The sequence below is a fragment of the Microtus oregoni genome, unplaced genomic scaffold, assembly GCF_018167655.1.
Source record: "Microtus oregoni isolate MIOR12 unplaced genomic scaffold, Mior012 000067F_000, whole genome shotgun sequence".
In the NCBI taxonomy this organism is placed as follows: Eukaryota; Metazoa; Chordata; class Mammalia; order Rodentia; family Cricetidae; genus Microtus; species Microtus oregoni.
The window spans coordinates 1,450,244-1,475,445 of NW_024543953.1; the positions used below are offsets into that span (position 1 = coordinate 1,450,244).

The following is a 25,202-nucleotide window of genomic DNA, read 5'->3' on the forward strand; positions in this document are numbered from 1 at the left end:
AGGAGGTGGAAACTTGTTTTTTTTTTTTCCTTTTCTCAATAAAAAAATGGAAAAAAAAAAGCAAGAACCACAAAAAAAAAAAAAGATGTGTAGGCAGTTGGTAGTTTGTAATTATGCAAATTGATAAAGTGGCTGAAGTGTGAATCAGTATTTCTTACATCTAAATACAAACTTAGTGTCATTAAATCCTCCTAACAAAATCTCTTCTATAGGAACATTAAGTGATATTTGAGTAAACAAAAAAAAAAGAACAAATGAAAAGCAATAAAAACTTACTGCTTCTAATCTAGTAACTATCAGGGAATTAAGGCCAGCCAAAGTGATGGTATTTGTGTTGAACATTTTCTGTATTCCTGGCATTGTGGCTGATTCTGTTCTCATTAGTAACAGTGGAACATCAGAGTTCCTGGTTCCCTAACAAACACATGGCTATAGTACAGGTTTGCAGGCAAGCCAGAATTCATTATGCTGGTGTTATACCACACTTAAAGCAGTGAGGGCAAAAAATATCTTAGGAGATTTGACCTCAATTTGAGTATGTTCATGAATTGTTACATGACCTTGTGAAAATATAGACTGTGACTCAAAGATCTGGCAAAGTGCTGCCTCGATGGACCTGATAGTCTAAGTAAAGTCTTTTGGTTTACTCACCTGACTTGATTTCTCAAGAATGGCTTTCAAAAAGACAATAATCCTTTGGACCAAATAGCAATCATTTCTTACATTCTTACTAGGTTCAGGGTTTTGTGCTAAATCCTTCAACTGCCTTATCTCATTTAGTTTTTACAACAACCCTGAGTGAAGACAATCTCCATTTTCCCAAGGCAAGATTCAAGGCCAGGGGAGATTACACAAATCATGTAGATAAATAAATGACAGACTCCAGACCCAAGCCAGGTGTGGTGGTGTTCAAAGCTCCTTGACTTCTCTTTTATACTGAACCATATCCGCTAAACAGCGACTCAACTATCTACATTAAATTTATATTCCTTTTCTGCTTCTTTCATGACTTGCACTCTTCTCACCAGTATATTTTAAGTTTTCCAATAATCATGTAATAGTCTACAGAGTAGTAATTTTCTGTTACCCTCTGGTCAGCCTTTAAACTCAGGATGTATCAAGAGGTTACAAGAGTTACGAAACAATGCAAAGCTTATTATCTACCTTGTGCTTTCATATCTAGTTTCTATTTTAACTTCTAAATGTTTTAAAGGTAAAAATAATTGTCATTTTTTATATAGAATATTTGGGACGGCTACTGACCTGTTCAATACCACACAGCTTAAGAGAAACTTGAGATGTGAAGGACACCACCACTGTGCTTCTAAGATTCATTAGTTATCACACAAGGGAACTAATAGCCACTACAGAGGCAAAACTGAATTTCTGGTGTAGATTAGGTATTCAATACACAGTAGCTGTTTATTTTAACTTTTGGTGTTTTTTGAACATAATAAGTGAAAGCAATATAAATACACAGAATTCTATCGTATATCTGTCTTTACCATGCAACTCTCTCTTTTCCCCCACTCAGACTTCTCTGAAATTGAAATACACTCTAGGTAGGCCACAATTTGGACACAGGTATTTTCAGGTTAATATTCTTCCCTCTTGTCCTCACAGTTTCAAAGACTATTGCTTTATTTTGCATTAATTAAGGGCAAATACAATATATAACTTTGAAAGTAATGGTATTGGAGTATGTCTGTATCCCCAGTTTAAAAAGACATATAATTTGTTTGGTATAAAGTATTTTTTATTCTGTTACTATAAATATAAGCTTTTTAAAATTAGGAATAGCCATAAGGCATCTGCAGAAAATATGAGCTCTCTCCTTAATCTGAGGTTACTCAGGAGAATGGCAAGGGGCTTTCTATATTACATTTGCTAATAAAGAGAAATGTTAAATATAAATAGTATTTCAAGATGAGGATGAAAATAAAATACCTAAAACTATTCCAGGTCCAGCTGCCTCATATTTACATTGCCAGAAGTAGGGATTAGGGAAGAACTGAAAGCACACAACAACTTCTGCAGTCTTTTTTTTTTTTTTTGGCCTAAAATTTCTTTTTTTAAATTTGTTAGATTTTTTAAAAATACCAATCCAAGTTCCCACTCACTCCCCTCCTCCCATTTCCTCTACCCATCTTCCTACCCCACCCCATCTAATCCTCAGAGAGAATAAGGCACATTGCCTTGTTGAAGGTCCTACTTTATCTAGGCTGAGCAAGGTATTTATCCAAAGAGATTAGGATCCCAAAAAGCCAGTACGTGCAGTAGGGATAAATCCTGGTTCCACTGCCAGTGGCCCCTCAGTCTGCCCCAGCCATCCAATTGTCAACTCCATTCAGAGGAACTAGTTTGGTCTTATTCTGGTTCCTTCCTAGTCCTGCTGGAGTTGGTGAGCTCCCATTAGCTCAGGCAAACTGTTTCAGTGGGTGAACCCATCATGGTCTTGATCTCCTTGTTCATATTCTTACTCCTTCCACTCTTCAACTAGACTTTGGGAGCTCAGTCCAGGGTTCTGATGTGGGTCTCTGCCTCTGTCTCCATCAGTTGCTGAATGAAGGTTATATGGTAATAGTTAAGATAATCATCAGTCTTATTACAGGGCAAGTCAAGATTGGGCCCCCACTCCTCTATTGTCCAGGGCCCCTCAACTAAAGAGTGGATAAAGAAAATGTGGCACATTTACACATTAGAGTACTACTCAGCGGAAAAAAAAAATGACATCTTGAATTCTGCATGCAAATGGATGGAATTAGGAAACACCTTCTTCATTCTTAAAATTAAAGGGACAAATTGTTATCTGAAATGAACTGTATGCCGAGAGAGAAAAGGTAACCCCTAACAGAAACAAAGACTAGTTAAAATTTGACCTTTTTTTCTCATCTTCTTTGAATCCAAATACGGAGTTCCATTAAAGTCCATTATAATGTAGCACTAAAATACAGCAAAGAAAAGCAACACTGATGGAGTACCAGGTGCTGAGTTTCCAGTTCCCACACCAGAGAGTCTTCTTTAGCATCTTCCCTATTGGTCCAGCTTCCCCATGAGCAAACAGCCCTTTCTGAGAGTAAATGAGCCAGGTTTGCTAGCTGCTGTCCCATTTGATTCCAGGCCTTTGGGGTCTCATTAAATTAGCTATTGATTTGGGACACTTACCAGTTTCCTAATGTCCCCCAAATGATTGGATATAGCACCTAATATAGCCCATCTTTCAGGAGTAGCTTTTGTTCAGGGAAAATGCAAACTGTAGGCAATGAGATGGCTTGTGAACCTTCCAAAATGCTGTTACATCTGATGCAAAGCTGTGGCTCAAGCGCATTTGGTATCTTTGATTAATATAAATCATTGACATCCTTGAGACCATCTAAACTGCCCTCTGAAAGTTAGTTTCCCCCTCTCCTCAGTCAAAAGGTGAGAAAGAGAGAGAAAAAGAACTGTATAAAAATTTAAGATCTTTCAGCTACACCAGATGCTTTAGAAAAGAAACAGCTCAGTCATTCAAACAGCTTGATTTTATGAGGTGACATTTTAGATTATGATATGACATTGCAGATTTGACATGACTGTGCTAATTGTGAGAAAATATGTTACTTTGATCAAATTAAAATGAAGGAAATAAAAAAGACATTGTGGCTCAACTTATAATAAAGAACAGCTCATCCTTGCAGCTTTTTGAGTGTTGTCAAAGTTATCTACTCAACTCAGGATGTACAGTATAGTTACAATCTCATTGCCAGTAGCCCGTTGTGTGCTTATTGTTAGGAAAAATTTAACATATAAGCTTTCAGATGGGCTGTTCGCCTAATTTTGATTCCTCCTGCTGACTGGCATGAGACAGAGCGCTAGATTGTATTTAACTGGTTTTATTGTGACATGGCTATGATGGATGTGACATGGGGCTCTATTATTCGCTAGGGAGTGTGACCATTAATGAAGCCATTAGCTGAGCTAAGGCAAGTGAAGAAAATAGGGAAATTACCATTATGCTGAAGCCATTAAGTTGTAATCCACTACTTTCTTTCCTTATTCAAAAAGGCATCTTCTTTTTAAGGCTTTCCTGACTGTCCTTTAAAGATTCATTAACTCACTAATTTTCCAAGGAGATGAAGGTGGACAGAATAGTTGAAATTTTAGTCAGTCCAGAATAGCATATTAACATTATGAAGGTGTCTGTGTTCATTGACCGAGCACATCAGGTCACTTTTACACAAACCACATTACAGCAAGTGGCATGCTGTTCTATGCTTAAGAGAAAGAATACTATAGAGTTCATAAAGCTCCTTCATACTTGTCAGTGAACATACAGGCCAGAAACTGTGCACTCCTATTTTACAGATAAGAGAACTGAGGTTAGTGAGACTAGAAGATGTGTGGAGATAAATTTCCCATTTAGATACACACTGGAACATTACATCAAAAATTGGTATTTGTTCCATCTATGGGTTTTACTGTAAAAGTGAAACTAACTTCTTGGTAAGTACATTTCTTTTGGAAACGCATGACTTGTGCTGTATTTTGGACAAAGTCTGTGCAAATGGTATTTAAATAACTGCTTAGACATAGCTACTCTGTACTTTGTCTGTTTTTTTTTTTTTAATAATGGGGGTATTCTTTGGCCATAGTGTGCTTTTTCTGCATTGATTCTGATGAAATATAAGAAATGCTATCAGTGAGAACCATGTGTATTACATAAAGCCCCAGGAATCCTGCCCTGTGGTTGGCTTTAGCCCACCCCAAAAGTGTTTAGCTTTTTAGGCTGAGTGAAGACTATTTATTGGACAAGCAAAATATTCTTAAAGGTAGAGGCTTTGGTCTTCAAACATTTAGAAATCCAATGTTCCCAAAGTGTCAGATAAGTAAGCATCTCTTTTAGAGTGATAGCAAGTCCAATGTCATGTTTCTCCTTTTATGTACTAAGGAAAATTTGTGCCTCTCAGAGCCAGTAACTGGCATTACCAGTCATAGCTTATCCGTAAATGGATGCATACTCAAAACCCAGTGTGTAGGTATCTTACACATTTAATGGTCCATATAGGCAGAGGCTATAAGTTTTCATCCCCTACACAAGGGTGTTGCTTTTTAGGTGCTTGGGAGCAAGAAGATGCATGATACCCTACTGAAGATAGGCTGGCTGCTGGGCAGAATGACTTAGCATCCAACCCTGTCTGCATATGCTCATAGGCTTGAAAGGCTGTCAGATAAAGGCACTCATGGGCTAAGAAGGAATTGGGTTGGGAGTAGAAAACAACTATTTATCATCATATTTTCCTGTGAACTAGGTGGACTAAATCCCAGGGCATAGAGGAATAAAAAATCATTTGTTCACATAGTGATGACAGGCTAGGATCACTTGCTAAGAGAATGCTTTTTAACAGTCTATTGTAGTGAGGAGCTGCGGGCTTTGTTCTGGCTCCCGGCCACCCACATGGCTAGCTTTATGTCCCAAAATAACAACACACAAATTGTATTCTTTTAAACACTGCCTGGCCCATTAGTTCCAGCCTCTTATTGGCTAATTCTCACATCTTGCTTTAAACCATATTGAATAATCAGTGTAGCACCACGAGGTGTGGCTTACCAGGAAAGAACTTAACTTGTGTCTGTGTTGGGTGAGAGAATCATGGCAACTGCCTGACTCGGCTTCTTTCTCCCAGCATTCTGTTCTGTTTACTCCACCTACCTAATTTTCTGTCCTATTAAAGGGCCAAGGCAGTTTCTTTATTTAACCAATGAAATCAACACAAAACAGAAGACTCCCACATCAGTCTATGATATCTTTGACCATTTTGTCATCATCACAAGAGGACCCACATGTGAAATTTGGAACTTTGGCTTACATATCACAGGTGGGATCACCAACAGCAGATATTCTAGGAATCAGGTGTACTTGCCATTTCTGGGTGAGTTTGACAAGATCTTCCTGAGACCTTTGGTGCTCTAGAAGGAAAGTGAAGACTTGGAATGCCCCCACTTAAATTGTGTAACTTGGCATTCAAAGTGGAAGTTATAGATCAGCAGCATAAATCTCAATTCATGTAATGTGTGAGGAATGCCTAATTTGAGGTCCTTGCACAAGCCCCCTGATTCTCAGTCTCCATTCTTTGAAGATAGCCAAGGAATACATGTATGGCTGAGACTGAGGAAGCCCTGCTATTGATTGTGTGCTGCTGCGGGAGATTCCATAGTCACTGCAATAAGAATCTTATATTGGACCAGTAAAGATTGTGTTCTTCAGCCTTACTTTTGCAGAGGAAAAGGAGAGGTGACCTTTATTAAGCTTCTACCCAGTGTCAATCCCTGAACATGCTTACCATGTGTGCATCTCTTTGCTCCCCTTCCAAAGCAATCCTATGAACCAAGTGTTATCTTCATCATCTTATAGATAAGGAAATTAAGATTGAAAGACACATAACAGGATGTACAGGGTCACAGGGTAATTGTCAAAGCTGAGGTCTTACTCTCAAGTGTGAGATTTCAAACCCTTCTTCTGATCACATACCATAAGAGACAGCAAACAGCAGGTCTAGAATAGTTGGAGCTGCCTATGTCTTAAGGATATGGAATGATTTCATTAATATTATTTAGTAGTTCTAATTATTATGATGAGTTTGCTTTAATAGTGTTTTTACGTTTCTCTTGATAAACACACAAGAAGAGCTATTTAATGATATTGTGAAAAATAGTGTTGAGTTATAAAGATATTTTGAGATGTTTCACTGAATGTTCAATTTTCTGCATGGCTTAATTTTGTCTTTTTATCAACAGGGTTAAAGTGGGTGAACGAGTCCTTTGCTTTTTCTATGCATATAGCTTCTTTATTTTTTTGTCCTTCTTTGTTTCATGAAGATAGAAGTCTTTTAAGCCACAATAACTAATTACCTCCCTTGGGTATCTCTAGAAAGACAGCAGTCATGGAAAAGGTCAACCCAGTTTAATATAGTAATTTGCTGCAGTTTGAGGTGAGGTGGTAACTTTTCAACTTGGAGTAAATGATTATGAACTGTGAAAATGAACATGGAATGGAAACCGAGTGAAAATAAGTTTTCAAGGCCACATATCTGCATTAGGGACTGTGTTCTACTTCATGGGATGCTGAAATCTATTATATAATCACATTTTTTGAACAAAATGTGTACCACCATTAGTTATAAATGGAATCTCCTAAAGTTCAGCAATTTGTCAATTTGCTATTTGAACTACTTTTATAACTTTTTCCATGTATACTCATGACTTTCATAAAGGTATCCCAGTTGGAAAATGATTTATTGCTTTAAGGAACCAAGAAAAAAATTAGTGTATCTATTTCTCTGAATTTTTCTGTCTTTTCCTTCTTCTTTCTTTTCCACTCTTATTTCCTATTCTTTTCCCATCTTTTGAAACAAGTAAGTATTATTAGTGTGTGTGTGTATGCGTGTCTGTGTGTGCGCGCACACACACATGTGCATGCATGTGTGTTGTAGTCTCGTTTAATTCAAAGAATTTTTAAATTACTTTCTTGCTGCAGCCAGTGCAGCCTGGATAGCCAAGACTGGCCGGGGGAGGGGTGCCAGGATTGACACAGGGAGGCTTTTTTTCAGGTGGAAGAACAGCAGTCTTTATTTTGCCCAGCAACCTTTTATACCTCTACTCCTTCTGTGGAGACCCACCAGCCAGAAAGAACACAAACATCCTTGTCAATTACAGACCACAAGGAAGTTCTTCTGTCAGTCAGGGAGAGTGAGGGCAGCTGGATCACAACACTTTTCTTGGTTTCCTCTTTCACCCATTCAACTTTAATAATGAGTTGTTAAATATCCATGAGTTTGTGTATTTACTATAGATTTGCTTTCTGTCAATTTTAACTTTTAATAGATTGTTATCAGATAGGATACACAGAGTTATTTCAATTTTCTGAAGTTAAGATTTTTTTGTGTGTGTGTGTGTGTGTCCCAAGATGTAGTCTATTTTAGAAAAGCTTCTTTGAGCTGATGAGTATCATGCATATTCTTTAGTGTTTGGGAAGAACATATTGTAGTTATCTGTTAAGTCCATCTGATGTATCATGTGTTTGAATTGATATTTGTCTGTTCAGGTTTTGTTTAGATGACCTGTATATCAGAGAAAGTTTAAATCACCTAGTATTAATGGTTTGATGTTAATCTGTGTCCTTCATTCTAGAAGTATAATTTATGAAATTGTGTGTATCAGAGTTTGGTGCCTATGTGCTTTGAATACTAGTATCTTTTTGATTAACTGTTCCCTTGATTAGAATGAAGGGAACTTCGTTGAACTCTTCTGATTCATTTTAGTTTTAAGTCTATTTTGTCAGATACTAGGATTGCAATGACTGCTTGCTTGCTGGTCCCATTTGATTGGGGTATTTTTGTCCATCTCTTTACTCCAAGGTGTTGCTTATCTTTAAAGCAAAAACGAATTTCTTGAAGACAGCAGATAGATGCATTTTTATTTCTTGTTCCACTCACCCAGTCTATATCATTTGATTGGAGAGTTGAGGCCATTAATGTTTTAAGTTATTATTGAAATATGTGTCTTGTTTGTAGTTATTGTATTGTTGATATCTGATGTTGACTGTGTTCTCAGTAATCCTTTTCATTTCAGTAATTATAGCTTCATTTGTTTCCTTTCTACATAAATGTGGTTATTTTTATTCCTCTCTTCACCTGAAATTCTGAAATGTTATTTCTGTATTTTCCTTAGGCTGGGTCTGTTAGATATAGATTTTTAAGCTGTTTATATTATAAGAAAAATTTTATTAATTTTTAATAATGAAAGATAATTTCACTGGGTACAGTACTGTAGGTTCATAGTAGTGGTCTTTTAGAACTTAAAAGGAATTACTTCAGACTCTTCTGACTTTAAAACTTTCCATTGAGAAGTTACTGTTAATATGTTGTTTTTTTAATATATAACATGCCTTTTTTTCTCTTGTAATTTTCAATACCCTTTCTTTCTTCCTATTGTTTAGTGCTTTAACTATGATATGACATGGAGATTTTCTTTTCTGGTCTTGTCTTTTTTGGTGTTCTATGTGCTTCTTATTTATTTATTTATTTATTTATTTATTTATTTATTTATTTATTATGTATAGACTATTCTGTCTGTGTGTCTGCCTGCAGGCCAGAAGAGGGCACCAGACCCCATTATAGATGGTTGTAAGCAACCATGTGGATGCTGGGAATTGAACTCAGGACCTTTGGAAGAGTAGGCAATGCTCTTAACCTTTGAGCTATCTCTCTAGCCCTCTGTGTGCTTCTTGTATGTGTATGGGTGTGTTTTTCTTAGTTTCACTAAGTTTTCTTCTATGATCTTGCTGAAGTTTTGTTCTATTGCGATTGAATTGGTATTCATCTCCCTCATTTATTCCTATAATTTCAAAATTATTTTTATGGTATCTCATATTTCATGTACATTCATTTTCTGTGCTATTAATTTTTTTCTATATTCATTGCTAGTTTGGCATAGCTCTTCTACTTTATCTTTGAGCTCTGATATCCTGCCTTCTGCTTGATTAATTCCACTTGCACAGCTTTTCATTGAGTTTTCTAGTTGGACTATTGGGTTTTTAAAATTCCACCTTAATTTAAGTTTGAGTTTTCTTCAATATTTCTATCACTTCATTGAATTCCATTTTCAAATCCTGGAATATCTGCTTCATTTCCATCAGCCTGATGTCTATATTTTCTTGGGCATCTTTCAGGAATTTGTTCTCAAGTTCATTCTATTTAAATTCATTGAACTGTTTCTTTATGACTTCTTTAAATTTTTTATGGAATTTATAGTTATTCTTTTAAATCCTGTGTCCTGTGGTTAATTATGTAATTCATATCAAATGCTATTTTTATATGATTGGTGAATTTGGGGGTGGGGATATGACCTTGATTTTTCATATTGTTTACATTTCTGCAATGAGACCTGGGTATGTGTACTTAGGTTAGGTCTGTGTCTGATATAAACACAGTAGGCTAGTACAGAGCACAAAATGTGCAAGCCAATTTGGACATAATGATTGGATGTGACTTAGATGGAATAAAGCCAGATGGGCTCAGTGTCTAGGCTGGCATGCAGGCATAGTGCACACATACTGGTTTAATCCTAAAACTTTGGGTTTAGCAATAATGGATGGTTCACGGAGGGGAGGATCAAATGAACTCACCTGGCTAGACCCCAGCTTAAGGTGTTAAGGACATGGCTGGGTAGAGAACTGGATGTGCCATGTGAGGGAACTATAGGTTGTTGCCAGGCAACAGGGTCCTTGCCTGTGCCTGGAGGAAGAGGTTAGCATAAACAGTAGTGGCCAGACTGGGTCAGGGCACTGGAAGTAGGAATGCCACTAGATAAAGGCATTGGAGAGGTCTTATGGAAGGGAAGATTGGTTGGACTAAGACCATGGCACAATATGTTCTAATTGTAGATATTTTTTTAATATTTGTTGGTAGAATATAATTTTGTGACATTGGTGAGTTGTCACACTAAAGATTTATTTTTAAAAATCTCAACTTTCTCTAAATTTATTTTTTCTCTATATTTCTCTTCCTCTCTCCATGTCTCCTCATCTCTCTGTGTGTGTGTGTGTGTATGTAGGTCAGAAGACAATTTGTGCAATTCCAGTCTCTCGTACCTTGTGAGTGCTGAGGATCAAATTCAGGGCATCAGTCTTGGCAATTAGCACCTGTGTCTGCTGAACCATCTCTCTAACCCTTCAATTACTCTCTCTACTAAATTATGTTTATAGAAATTCACTTAGTGACAGAAGAGTAAGAGCAATAATAGCAATAATAAAAAGCACTGATGATTATACTTCTGTACATAAAAGGTGACATCAATAAAACCAAAAATCATTAATAATACTAAATATTGTCAGATACAAAACGAATTTTGAATAGAACCTATAAATATTGCTAAAGCTATTTTCACCCTTATGAATTTTTAATTTTGTATTGGCTCCCATTTAAATTTTTTTTTACATTAAGAAATCAAAGTTTTTATTCAAGCTTAAAGTAAAAAGTAACTTCAGTCAGGAAATGAAGTACCAGATAAAGGGTAACATACTATTTTAACTTGGAAGTATCAAAACAGGATTTCTCTGATTTTCCTAAGAAACAGAATTGTTAGAAGAGCCTGCAATGCCCATTCTTTGTAACAGTGGATTTGGGGACAGATGTTCTTCTGCCCTCTTAGAAAATGCGACCAAAAGCCGGGCGATGGTGGCACACGCCTTTAATCCCAGCACTCGGGAGGTGGAGACAGGTGGATCTCTGTGAGTTCGAGGCCAGCCTGGTCTACAGAGTGAGTTCCAGGACAGGAACCAAAGCTACAGAGAAACCCTGTCTCGAAAATCCAAAAACAAAAAAAAAAAAATGCAACCAAATGTCATTTTTATACTATGTATTGAGAACATATATGGATATCAAGACAAGTTCCTTAACATAAAGTTAAGTGTGTTTCTTGATATACATTACAGTGGTGATGAAAACACACTTAAGAAAAATCAATAGCCAAAAACTCATTCTTGGCAGGATTTGTGGCTTAGCATTTAAGAAAACTGGCTGTTTTTCCAGAGAACCTGTGTTTGATTCGCAGCACCTACATGATGGCAAACAGCCATCTGTATCTCTAATTCCAAAAGACCTGAAACCCTTTTCTGGCCTCTTTGGCCAGTGTACATTTGTTATTCATATATACATGCAGTTAATGCATTGATATATATATATATATATATATATATATATATATTATATGATTAAACAAATCTTCTACAAAGCAATATTTTTCACAGAAATTGTTGTTTAACAATGACAATTCTAGCTTTTAAGTAACTGTCCCTTACTTTTTTAAATCATTCCCCATTAACATAAACATGAATAATTCCTTCTAGCTTCAAGTGAGAGAATCTCATGGATGGTTGAATGTCTATGGTTCTAATCATACATAAGCTAAGTCTTGATAAGCTAAGACTTGAGACTTGTACCTAATTTTTCCTTCAGTGCAGGCCAGGGATATTGAGCATTTTAGTTGAAACTGTGTTTAGGTGCTGGGAACGGCTTTGTTTTTTGCTGTAGTCATATGTTGTTATCTTGACATTAATTCATTATGTTTGTTTGAATGATATGAGGCATTTATTTATTGAGCAGCTACTAACATGTTGACCTTGCTTTCCAAGAATCAAAGCCTTGTCATGAAAATAATGAATGCCCACAAAAACAAACAAACAAAAAACATAATAAGTGTAAATAAGCCTATGAGGCTTGGCAAGATGGCTTAGTGGGTAAAAGTGCTTTCTGTATAATTACAATGACCTGAATTTGATCCCTAGAATTCATGGTCAAAGGAGAGAACTGACACTAAAATTTTGTCCTCTGACCACACACATGGTATCCTGTGCATTTCTCACACCATAGATAAGTACACACAAAACATAATCAATGAATAAATGATGTGTTTTTAAGTATTAGAGCTAAAGAAAGAATATGACATCATAAGACAATAGATATAGAACTCCTTTCAGGGAGTAATAAGGCAAGAGTAGCATTACTGGTTTGTACATGTAGAAATGTGTAATGACAATTGGATCATCTGACTGGTTATGTGATAAGGATAAGGAGGAGGCTACTAACTAGCTGAAAATAATAGGAACTGATTTCCTTTAGGAAGGAAGCACTAAGAGCTAACAGCATGAGATAACAGTGTGGCCACACTGCTGGCAACTTTTGTACAAGTGTGGTTTACACACACAGTCTTGAAAGCAACTTTGGCTTTGCATTCCTAGCTCTGGGTGTCTATGGTTAGAGTAGTTGAGGTGAAGAAGTACAGTGAAGAGGCAAGCTGAAGCAGTGCTTTGATTTCACCAACGGCCTATATTGTAAGTGCAGGCATTTGGAATACCTTTGTGCTTTCAGACCAAGTAAATTCTCCTCAGTCAATATTCCCATTTGAATTTATATGAGTATAACACAGTAGCAATGCAAACTACTAAGAGTTTACAAATGTTCTTATATGCCACAAATATCTTCAAAAAAGTCTAAAGTGGGGAATCTGTATTTGTTTAGGATTTGTCTTGGGAATCTATCCAAATAGGTTGTCTGACAAACTCTAGTGAGCCTAAATCTGACCATAGGGATGAAGGAAATGCTTTGATTTCACCTTAAGGTAAGGCCTACAAATACATTTTCAAAACAGAGTCTTTTAAAATGATTCCAATAAGTAAGTGCAAACAATAAGCCATGTAACTAGTTTATAGTTTCAGTTTGTTCCTAGGTCCTCTACAATTCAGAACATTGCAGGATATCTGAGTTTATTCAAATTTAAGCAATAAAAACTCTTTCTTGGAGACTTGTATTTTACCTAGAAGTATGTCCTTAGTCCTGGTGCTACCTGACTGCCTACAGATGTACTGAGGAAAGGTTTACATCTCCTCTTGTTCATGTAACTGTCACTCTCCACTATTCTAACTCCCAAAGCTCTTGTATCTCTGGACACTTCCTGCTGACTCAGCTGTAGTTACGTGCTAAGCAGAGCATTGCAGTGTTCTATGGCCAGTTCAGCTCAGCCATCTCCCCAAAAGTGAGTTGTGGCTTCCTAAAAATACTTACAGCAAGTTTTGTGCTGGATTCATGTCAAACATTTTGCCAGTTTATGAGTAGGAGTAAGATCAACCCCGGTTCTCAGCATCTGTTGCCATTGAATTAGGCTGATGAAACTGATGGACTCTCACTGAGATCTTGCTAATACTTTCTAATGTGGAGCTCTCTTTAGCTGCAAATTGGAGTTTTCTGTAGTAGCAATAGCCACTTACACCTAAAGATAAACCCAAATAGGCGACAGTTTCCCCATTTGAAGTCTAACAACTGTTCAAGTCTTCTAGTATAGTCATGTTCATCAAGTAGGAACAGTTTAATAGTTCGAATGGAATCTAACAAATCGATTCATATAATTAATAGGATACAATTTGAATTTTTATGCAGCTATACATGATATAAACTAGCTAGATACAACTCTTGTTATTTGCAAAGATGTCACATTACAGTGCATGGGTAAAAATATTTTGGTCTTTATGAGTTTTTGTTTGAATGAAAATATAAGGATCACATAGCTAAGACAGACTTTGGAGATCATCTGATTTATTCTATTATAGTGATTAACCTAAGATGGAAATGTAGTTAGTTTCCAATGGTACCCTATCAAACTGTTTTCACAACTGATAGTAAAGTCAGTTATTTCTGTACCAATTCCCTTATCTATGATTATCAGAACCTCAACAAATACTTGTCAAATAAATGAATGGACCTTTATTGTAAATGCATCAATTTATTAACAAGTAAGATCTAAACACATAATTGTTGAGTAGACATGTAGATGAGAAAATGGGCAGTCAAGACACTAGAAAATTGTCTGTTAGACGTCAGCTAATTTTTTCACATTCCGAGGAAATTTGTTTTATTTTATTCAGTTTGTAGAGTTCCCTCAGTTACATACTACCTTTTTATATTTAGGAGAAATTATTAATTCTTTTCTAAATCCATTCTTCTGGCTGAATAATCACAGCCTTTGTACATTTTTTTCCCTACATTCATCTCTCCGAGCCGCTAAGAGTCTGCATTGCACTCTGATCCTGGAATGCATCATAATCCTCTCTCTGCTGTAGAGTCCAGGCCTAAATATACCAAAGTGAGACTTAAGGAGGGATTAGTGAGCATTTTCTTCAAAACCTGAATGATGACAATCACAGGCTTCATTAGTGGAGAAAGAAAACATTAAGACAATAGAGGCTTGGTTAGATGTGTGGTGAGATTTTTTTTGTGCTGCTTTTCTATAGTTGCTATTTCGAGAACTCGTCTATAATTTGACACCATTAAAAAAAAAAGATGTCTCCTTGCTGCTCTCTTCCACCCCTGGCTTAGGAAAACAATACACCTAATAGTTTATTATGCATTTTCAAATAGCTTCCTCTAAGAACTGGAGAAATATTTCACCATCTATGCAATTCTGGTGCGCAAAGATTATCCTTTAGCTGGGAAATATTGATTTGCTATTGTTTAGGCCCCAGTGGAGTGCTTCTTATCTCTACAACTGCATTTTGGTTAGAATGTGAGTTGACAGAATTCAGATTTAGTTAAGTGAAGTGTGTCAGCATTGGTAAAATGTTAAAGAGTGAGAACAAATGGGATATTAACCCAGGAAATTTTGTGTGGATTTTGTGAAAAGAAGTCATTTCTGGAATCAAGACCTTTGTAGTGTAGATTTGCAGATGATAATTGTTAAATCCCTAAGTCTCCTTGTGAATCAAAGGAAGGAGTTTTCCCATGTTTTATACAGGTTAAGTCATAAAGCCAGTCTGAAATAGAAAACCATTCAAATATCAAACATTAGGGGAATAATTACATCAAATTTGCTACTCTGATTTTTTTCTTCTTTGTACTTTACTGTGATTCTTAATTTTTGTCTTATAATGATCCTTTGTTATTTTTATGTATGCTCATATAATAAAAGCAACAAACAGTATATAAAAGTAAGCCTAGGATGACAGGCATTGTATAAACTAAAATAGTATATACATATATGTACATGCTGAAAAATAGAAGGAAGTGCACCAAAATGCACTAATTATGATTGTTATTGATAAAGCATAAGGTTATAGACTATTTTAGTTTTTGTTCTCTGTATCTTACAGTTTTCTTTACAGATTGTATGGATGTGAACTAGGATTTTTCAGTCTTGGCATCACCAACATTGGAAACAGAGGAATGCTGCAGTGAGGGGCAGTCCTGTGCAACATGGTCTCTAGCCACTTGATGTAATTAACATGTGCCACTCCAGTGTTATGACAAGCAAGAATGTATTTAAGCATTGCCAAATACCAGCATCATGGAGGTTTAAGGAAAATTTAGCTCCCATTGAAAACGACTTACATATAATGAACTAGTATTTTCTGTGTCTGTATGTGTGGTGCATACTTGTACATATCTGTATGGGTAAACATGTTTATGCAGGTGCATGTCCACAAGTGTGTGCAAGTATGTGGAGACCAGAAGACAGTCACATGTGTTCCACAGGAGCTGTTAACCATTTTTGTGTGAGCCAGGATCTCTCACTGCTCAGTAGGCTAGGCTGGCTAGATAGTGAGCCTAGGGATCTTTCTGACGCCTTCTCCCATCAGGGAGTACATATGTGACCTTTGAGGTCTGAGCCAAGGCTGCTTTCATGGGGTTTTCTGGAATTTCTCTGGTAATAAATGTTTTTTTTTTTTATCAATTCCCTCCATATTAGAAAAAACTGAGAACATAAAAGACTTCTTATAATTTATAGCAAACACTTATTATATGTATGTTTGATAATGAGAAATTAGCATCTTATGAATTAGTTTTAGGCACACAGACCTTCTCTACTGTAAACATACTTGTGTGTTTTCAGAAAAACAGAGAACAAAACAAAGGAGATTGGATGGAAGTTGAAGTGCTCCCTACTTGTAAATTTTGGAATTAGGACTCACTATCCAGCAGAGGTGCTATCGAGAAGGCCTCTTCTCTTCTGGACGATCTCTGTGTAATAAAGGGTTAAGTGAGCAGGAAAGTGCTAGTCTTGCTCTGGCTCCAGGGAGGCAACCTCTAGGCCCTTGGAATATTTTGTCTGATAAGAGTATCTTTGTATACCTGAGACCTTGGGCCAAGGCAGATTGTTTATGCTAACAAGGCAGGCTATGGTAGAGGCCTTGAGTCATTCACTATCTCTGACCACTAGAGCAGTTGGAGACTGAGTAACTAAGGTCAAGCATTTGAGTGCGTCATACATTCAGACTGACTCCAAACAAATACTATGTACTGAACTCGAAAACGCTTTCCTGCTGTCCTTCTTGAGTGGCCAGTGTTTTTGGAGTCCAAGGGGATGTTGGAGCCCCAGGACATAAGTAGGGACAAGTTTCCCTGCAGACAGATTATTCAATCTACTTCAGAAGATACCTGGCCAGAATCTTCCACCCTTAGAGTTCCACCTGTGGCTGCATTCGACAGGATGTCTTTTGACAGGTAAGCAGAAGAAGAATGTAGCTTCTAATGGCCTTTAATTTTCAGTACATTTTAAGCAGTATTCCTGAGCCACCTGCTATGCTTTTTGGCATGTTCACGTTGCTGTTTTGTTTTTATAACAGAGTGAATGAGTTTGGTAGTACAAAGTGAATCTTTTAGCTTCAAAGTACATATGTCTTCATGCGAAAGAAAAACCTAAATCTGGGAGAATGCAAGGACTTTATGGCTTCTGACTCTTCTGTTCTGTTTTATTTATAGAGCTCTACATTTTTCTCTACTCCCCTCCCTGCCTCTCCCCCCACTTCAACCCTACCCCAAGGTCCCCATGCTCCCAATTTACTCAGGAGATCGGTTTCTATTTCCCATGTAGATTACAGCTATGTATGTCTCTCTGTTCTGTTTTTAAAGAACATTCTTGGCTATGTATGTGGATATTGGATCATATTTCACTTGCTGCTTCTGTATTGACAACTGTACTTAAGTCAGTCAGGATTTTGGCTTCATTTGGATCCTTTGTTGTTGTGGAGAGGGGGAAAAGCCACACACACAAAAAAAATGAGCTATAGTTTCCAATAATTCCATCGTGGAGGTGAGACAGGGAATCACACCTCATACCTAGAGCAGATGGGGATGTCAGCATTGCTCATGGGCTTCTCTCATCTATGGCCAAGCACATTTTCTAAAGATAAAAGAATAGCAAGGAGGACCCCAAGAGAGACATACATGGATCTAATCTACATGGGAAGTAGAAAAAGACAAGATCTCCTGAGTAAATTTGGAGCATGGGGACCTTGGGGGAAGGTTGAAGAGGAGGGGAGGGGCAGAGAGGGGAGCAGAGAAAAATGTAGAGCTCAATAAAAATAAAAAATGTTAGATCTTTCTATTATGTGACTCTCTCTCTCTCTCTCTCTCTCTCTCTCTCTCTTTCTCTCTCTCTCTCTCTCACCCCCTCTCTCTTTCTCTCTTTCTCTCCACATGAACTGTAACGGATACAAAATGAAATGCACAGAGCTTAGGTGCCTAGTTTAATTAGTGTGTATAATTTTATCCACTCACACATATAACCATCTCTCAAAGCAAACTTTGTTCAATAACAATATAATAGAATTTCAAAATTGCAATTTAAAATTTTCTAGGAGCCATGTTAGAAAAGGTAACATGAAATCAATTTTGATGCTGTATTTTACTTAATGTTCTTCTCATTATCTTTTAAACATGCAACACAAACATTACAAAAAGAATTCTTATTTTTTGTTGATGATTCTTTGAAGCATAGTGTATTTATAACTCTCTGGATGCAAACTTTTGACAATCTAGAACATGGAATGTTCTTTGACAATCTCGGAAAGGGGTATAAAATGAGAAGGCTGTGCATGTGTAAACAAGTGCACAAACAAAATATTTCCTATGGGTGCCTTCTTCCTAGCTGCATTGAGTACCCACTCACAGTTGGCAGAAAGAGGATTCTTCCCTGGTTGTTCTGAAGACTGAAACTATAAATAAAGTCTCATTCCCTTCAAACTGTTGTCTGCCTTCATCAGCCTCATAATATCATGCCTCTAATACACCTGGATATTACCAAAAAGATAACCCAGTAGGTACAATACTTGAACAAACACAAGGACCTTAGTTTTGGGGCACTGTGGTTTATCTATAACCTCAGAACTGGTGGTGGGAGATAAACAGGCTCTCTAGGGATTTCTTACCACCCAAACTAGCCAATCTGGTGTACTCTGGTTTATTAAGGGACCCTGTATCAAAATAAGATAGAGAGGAATAGCAGAAAACAAGCAATGTCAACATCTGTCTTACACATGCAAACAAAAAAGCATATCCATAGACACATGTGTATGCAGACATATATATATATATATATATATACCAATAAATATCAATAAATATACACTCACAAAACTGTCTCTCTTTGGTAAATATGGGACACTCTCTGAGTGTTCTCACAAGAAAGACAATGACATCATTCTCACTCTCTAATAGCCTAGAACACAGTGGTAGAAGACATTTCTCTATATTGTTTTTGGGAATAATTACATAGTTCTCAAGTTAGAGTAAGCTTCTAGAGATTAGATCTATTCTTGAACCATGCTTAGAAACTCATAAGGCAAAAAGCAATGAGAAAAAAGAACAGAAAATAATACTGATAATAACATAAATTGTCACACTGAGCCAATGGTTTTGCTTCTCTGAGTCTTCTCTTCATCACTTATAAAACAAGATTACACATATTTATCAGAGTTGCAAGACATTAAACAAAATCTTTAAACATTTTTGGAATGACTACCTCATTCATTCATCTAACAGATATTTTAAGTCATATATCATATGCCAGATATTAGGGTAGTTGTGAACAATATAGCAGCAAATGAGTCAAGTACAGTCCATATCACTACAATAATTGATGTCTTCATAAGTGATTTTGTTATTATGAGTAGAGGCCAACATGGGAATGGCCATGGAGCATTTGGGAAAGGATGAAATGTTGAAGTCACATTTTCCTATGCTTAAAGGGAAAATGGACTGGAGGTGTTGGAGGATTAAAATGAACAACCCAATTATAAGTAGTATTCCTGCTGAAAATGGTCTAAAGCTATCAATATATTTACTAATACTTGGGAAAATTCATGTATATAAATAAAACCAGACTCGCTGAACATAGCGGACAATGAGGACTACTGAGAACTCAAGAACAATGGCAATGGGATTTGATCCTACTGCACGTACTGGCTTTCTGGGAGCCTAGGCAATTTGGATGCTCACCTTACTAGACCTGGATGGAGGTGGGTGGTCCTTGGACTTCCTACAGAGCAGGGAACCCTGATTGCTCTTTGGGCTGACGAGGGAGGGGGACTTGATCGGGGGAGGGGGAGGGAAATGGGAAGTGGTGGCCGGGAGGAGGCAGAAATCTTTAATAATAAATAAAAAAAGAAAGAAAAGAAACAAACAAACAAATAAATAAATAAATGAAATCAACGTGGGTTATTTTGTCATTATTTTGTCATAAGTACAGTGGGAGATATCAAGACACTTTGGTTCAATATGCATGTGCTGTGTCAAACCAGGTGTACTTCACTTTTTAAGATCAGGGAACCTTCAGTATCAAAATCTTGTACCCTAACCTTACTAAGTGCTTTCAGAATGCTGTTGAGACTTCAGGCCTTTCTTCTTTGCTCTCTTTTGCACGCTTCTTCTCTTCTTTCTATTTGTTCTCTATACAAGGTCTTGTCACATTGCTGGAGTTTGACACAAACTCATAATCCCCTTCTCTTTCCTAATTGCTGTGATTTCAAGCAAGCACAACTGCATTCACAACATCAGGCTTAGAACAGAATAGATGATTAACAAATGCGTGTTAAGTGACTGGACTATGCCTTTGTGCCTCAGCACCCAACCTAGTTTACCAAAGGCCATCCCATAAGTCAACACAAACAAAACAGTGCCAGTTCACTGCCCAATAGAGGGTCCCTGACCTGTAATTTGGATTCTAGCCTTCTCTGTGTCATAATTTGCTTGTGATCTTTGGCAAATCACTTATCTCCTCTGGGCCTGTTCACACGCTATACAATATTACATATTGACTCCATGGCCTGGGAGCTTCTCACACTTCTAATTCTATGATTCTCTAACTCTCAAGGTTCATTTTTTCCCACTCTCTTGGCTTCTGACACCCAGACTTGAAGAAAGTTTCTCAGTCACCTACAGTTTGGGGAATGTAACTCAAAGCAATTTTCAAAAGAGTAAGTTGTCAAGAGTTCTAGTGGAGCTGTCTGATCCACTTGTTGGTACAAAGGAAAAAAAGGCAATGGAAGGATATGATCTCTGTTGGAATCTCTGTTTAATCATTTTTCCTTTCTCTGTCTTTCATCATTTATCAGCTAAGCCCTTGATCACCTCTCTGTCTGATAAAGAGGAAGAATTAACCCCATACTGATATATTTAAAAGATGCATCTGTGCATTGGCCTAAAATGTTTCTAAGTTCAGTCAAGATGAAGCAATTTTTCCACCTCTTAGCTATATACCATGTTATCCTATTTTTTAAGTACTAGACTTTGGTTTGTCAAGATTTGCATCTCACCAGTATGGATGGTTTTAGGATAGTTACTCATTAAGTCCACAACCCTAGGGCAAAGAACAGTAAGAGAGAATCTAGGAACAGGAAAGCCAAAAGTCAATTACTATAAGCTCCCCAGTTCATTTATCCTATGTAGTAACCAAGTCATCATAAGAAATATATCTGCATATGTAAGTCTTTATTTTCTTCCCTAGAATATTCATTCATTTTTATCCCTCAAGTTATGCACATACAAATAGCCCTGCAATTTACGGGTGCTTGCTATTAGGTTTTGTTTAAGTGAGTACCTCCCAAAAGTAACCAGTTTTTTTTTCATGAATAAACCACATGAGGTGAATTTTCCTACAACGAATTTTAAGTGGGGAGTTTTCAGGCTGTAATTTAGATGTAGCTGTGGTGGTTTATGACCATAGCAAGTGTAGGTGTGTGGGTATGAGGCTACACGGTTGTGTATTTATAAATGACTGGAAGCCAGAAGGCAAAGTGAGAGCCAATGGGAGGGGGTTCAGCTCAGTTTCATGTCTCTAGCCTAAGGCATTGGATGCTACTAATTCTTCAAAGACCAAAGATTTGTTTCACAGAAGAAATTCTGATTTGATTAAGATATTGTTTCCAGTCCTAATGTTCCTTTGGCAAATCATGCCTACATCCATGATTGGAAATAAACTGCATGTTATCTAAACATTAAAAAGCCACATGATTTGGAACTGTTCTACAGAAGTAACATTTAGTGTAATTACAGTACATTTAGATTAATTATAGCCCTGGTTCCAGGCACCACCATACTTAAGTTTGTATCAGCATTTTCATTATTAACCCTGTATGGACAAGATGATCTTCTAGTGGTCCATTTTTGTTCCTTCAGGAAAGAATTGAGTTTTACATAGGATTAGTTCTGAATCCATTTGATTACTTAGGGTAACCTATATAAAAATTTTATTTCAAAGGAAGTATTTCCTTGAAATTTTCTGTTTATGTAAAGAATCTTTAAAAATGGAAATTAATTTAGAAAAATGGAAATGGTCGTGATGCTAAGTCTGGAAATTATATTGCTAGAAATAGCTTGTGCTTCTCTTTATATGTCCTTAAAGCACTGACCATAAAATTAAAAGTAGCTGATACTGAACTGTCATTCTAGAATTTTACACATCTATCCTGAGCTTGTTTCTTTTTACAGTGGGTTTCTACACACGCCTGTCTTATTCCAGTAGTGCTGTTGGACCTAAACAGTGGCAGTTCCAATTCCATCTTTAAAAGTAGCCTTGGGAATCCATAAATGGGTCCATTAGAGCATCTTCTTCCCTAGATTTTCAGCTCTTGACAGTGATGATGATTTAATTGGATTATTCATGACTTTTGACAACATTGAACGTCAAGTTTTCTTTTTGTTTTTCAGTGGTAGAAGGTCTGTGCAGGAAGATTAAGTATCTTGTTCAAAATGCAGAGCTTATAAAAATCAGAGAAGGAATTTAAATTCAGAAGGACCTGACTAGCAGTCTGCATATTTGCCAATTGCATAATGTTGGCATTACAATATGTGATGTGAATAAAACTGTAAGTTATTGTTTCCCAGTATCCTGGGTGGGTGGAAGTATAAAAAGAGATTGTTTGGTCATCTTTAAAAAAAAAGTCTGTTAAATGAATGAAAGAATATAAGCAAAAGGGATGTGGAGTTTTCATGGCCTTCCTTTGATTTTTCTTTCCCCCCTCTATTTTGTTTGTCTAGGGTATATTTTACTTTGATTAGTAGAGTTATGCAGACAAGTGGTTCTGATGAAGGAAAAATGATTCCATAAATTCAGAATAAAATCAATGAGGTTAGATGCTCAAACAGTGAAATGAATCTGTGGGGATGGGGGCATGCTGTGTTTTCCCTGACTTGCATACTGAACCTTTGAAGTCAGAAGACAGTTTCTGGGTTGTTGTTCCATATAGTTAGTACTCTCATCTCTCACAGATCTACCTATAAAGCTACTGCGTCATCAAGATAAGTGCCATCTTTTCCTTTATGGCAAGAGGAATATTTAGAAGTAATAGAGAGCATGTATGCTCTCATGAATGTTTTTAAATATGTTAAGCAACACTAACAAAAACTTTCAAATCAAATCACCTCTTGATAGTGACATTGTAATATAAGCTACAACCTGGAGTTCTTGCAAATATTCCTTCCCTCCTTCCCAGTGAGGCTGGCACCAGTTCTTTAGGTTTAATCAGCTAAAGGAAACTAATTTGCCAGAGTCAAATTTATTTAGTGAAATGGAGAGGTATAGCAATGGATACCATTCAGCTTTCTGTTGACTGCATATGACTATTTTCGGATGTGATGGCTGCGCTGCGTGGAAACAACAGAAAACCAGCATCCTAGACATTGATTGGGAGACAGGGACAAGCCTCTTTGATGATCTATGTTTCATTCTCAACTCTAGAAGATTTCAGTGTGCAAAATTTTGGGCAAAGGATAAATAACAGTGAGCACCAAGACATCACCTCTAAGGAGATACATTCATATCTTGAGAAAAGCTAGTGGCAATTGGATTTGCTGTACTTCAAATGACTGGATAGAAGAAATGCCTTATTATCTACCCTGTAACATAGATAATTCTTAGCTTAGAGAAGGGCCACAACATGCCATACTCTGAAGCTCCAATAATTGAGAAGAGTATTATTTTGATGTGGTATTTGAAAACCTCAAAATCAGTGCAAAACTAAATCTAAAATGAACAAAAGATGAACATTTTAAGCAGGCACAGAATCTATAATAGTGCAGTTCTGAGTTATATTGGAGACTAAGGCAAATAAATAAATAAATAAATAAATAAATAAATAAATAAATCCCTTAATTTTGATTTAAAAAATATTGCATTTCTCTTTATTGAGTTTGTATTTCTGTGTACATGCATGTGTGAGAGAATCAGAGACAGATAGGGAGAGAGACACAAAAAAGGGAGACAGACAGACAGACAGAGAGAGAGATGCTTCCTGTCTTACTGCCATCTTTGGAATTTTTACTGATTTTTCCTCGCACCATTCCTCTTGGTTTCAGTCAGAGTGATTTCCCTTCTGGATTCCCAGAGCACTTTGTAGGCCTTCCAGCTGTAGCCCATGTGACTGTAATTCTTTATTTGGAGTAGCCTCCTTTTTCAGAAGGGCATTACTGATGTGGGAGTCTTCTGTTTTGTGTTGATTTCATTGGTTAAATAAAGAAACTGCCTTGGCCCTTTAATTGGACAGAAAATTAGGTAGGCAGAGTAAACAGAACAAAATGCTGGGAGAAAGAAGCCGAGTCAGGCAGTCGCCATGATTCTCTTCTCCGAGGCAGACATAGGTTCCCTGTGCTCACAGAAAAGCACTGGGGAACAGGAATGTTAAACACACAGGGTTGTCTCTTCAAAGCGAGAGATGTTTTCCAGCCAGGAGACTGGGGACTAAAGGTAGTTAACAGCCAGGTGACCTTTGTGCTGAGACCACACCAGACCCTTCCCCATCCCTTATCTTGAGCCTGTTTGTAACTGTCAATATATAATGCTATCTTCCCCCAGACCCTTATCTTCAGCCCACTTTCTCTGTTACTACAGAACCTATCTTTATGGAAGACGTCACTTGTACTGCACAAAGAGGTTTGATGTAGTCAAGTCATAAGGTTTGTTGTGTACGTGGGATTGAGCTAATTATCACCAGGAAGCTTTTTTCTAAATTGTGCTGTGCTTATATGTGCCTAAAATAAACTCAGAATTTGAATCAAAAAAAAAATCTCCCTAATAAGCGACCAGCTCATGGTGCTACATAGATTATTAGAAATGGGTTAATCAAGATGTGAGTATTAGCCAATAAGAGGCTAGAACTAATGGGCCAAGCAATGTCTAAAAGAATACAATTTGTGTGTTGTTATTTCGGATGTAAAGCTAGCCAGGTGGTGGGACGCAGCCCGCCGCTCCACACTACAGATTACCCTTTCAGAATAAATAACATGCCTTTTTTTTTGTTCTTTGCATTTCCAACAGTCATGAAAGGTTATTTGAAGACTAAAACATAATTTATGGTTGTTTAAGACAACAATCAAATAAATTAACAAGTTAAATGAGCAAAT

At 36.9% G+C, this 25,202-nt stretch overlaps 1 protein-coding gene across 1 annotated transcript in view; it reads left to right on the plus strand.

The window, feature by feature from the left end:
- Positions 1–25,202, plus strand: part of LOC121440230 (AF4/FMR2 family member 2-like) — a 496,090-nt gene that overhangs the window by 32,945 nt on the left and 437,943 nt on the right. The window lies entirely within an intron of this gene.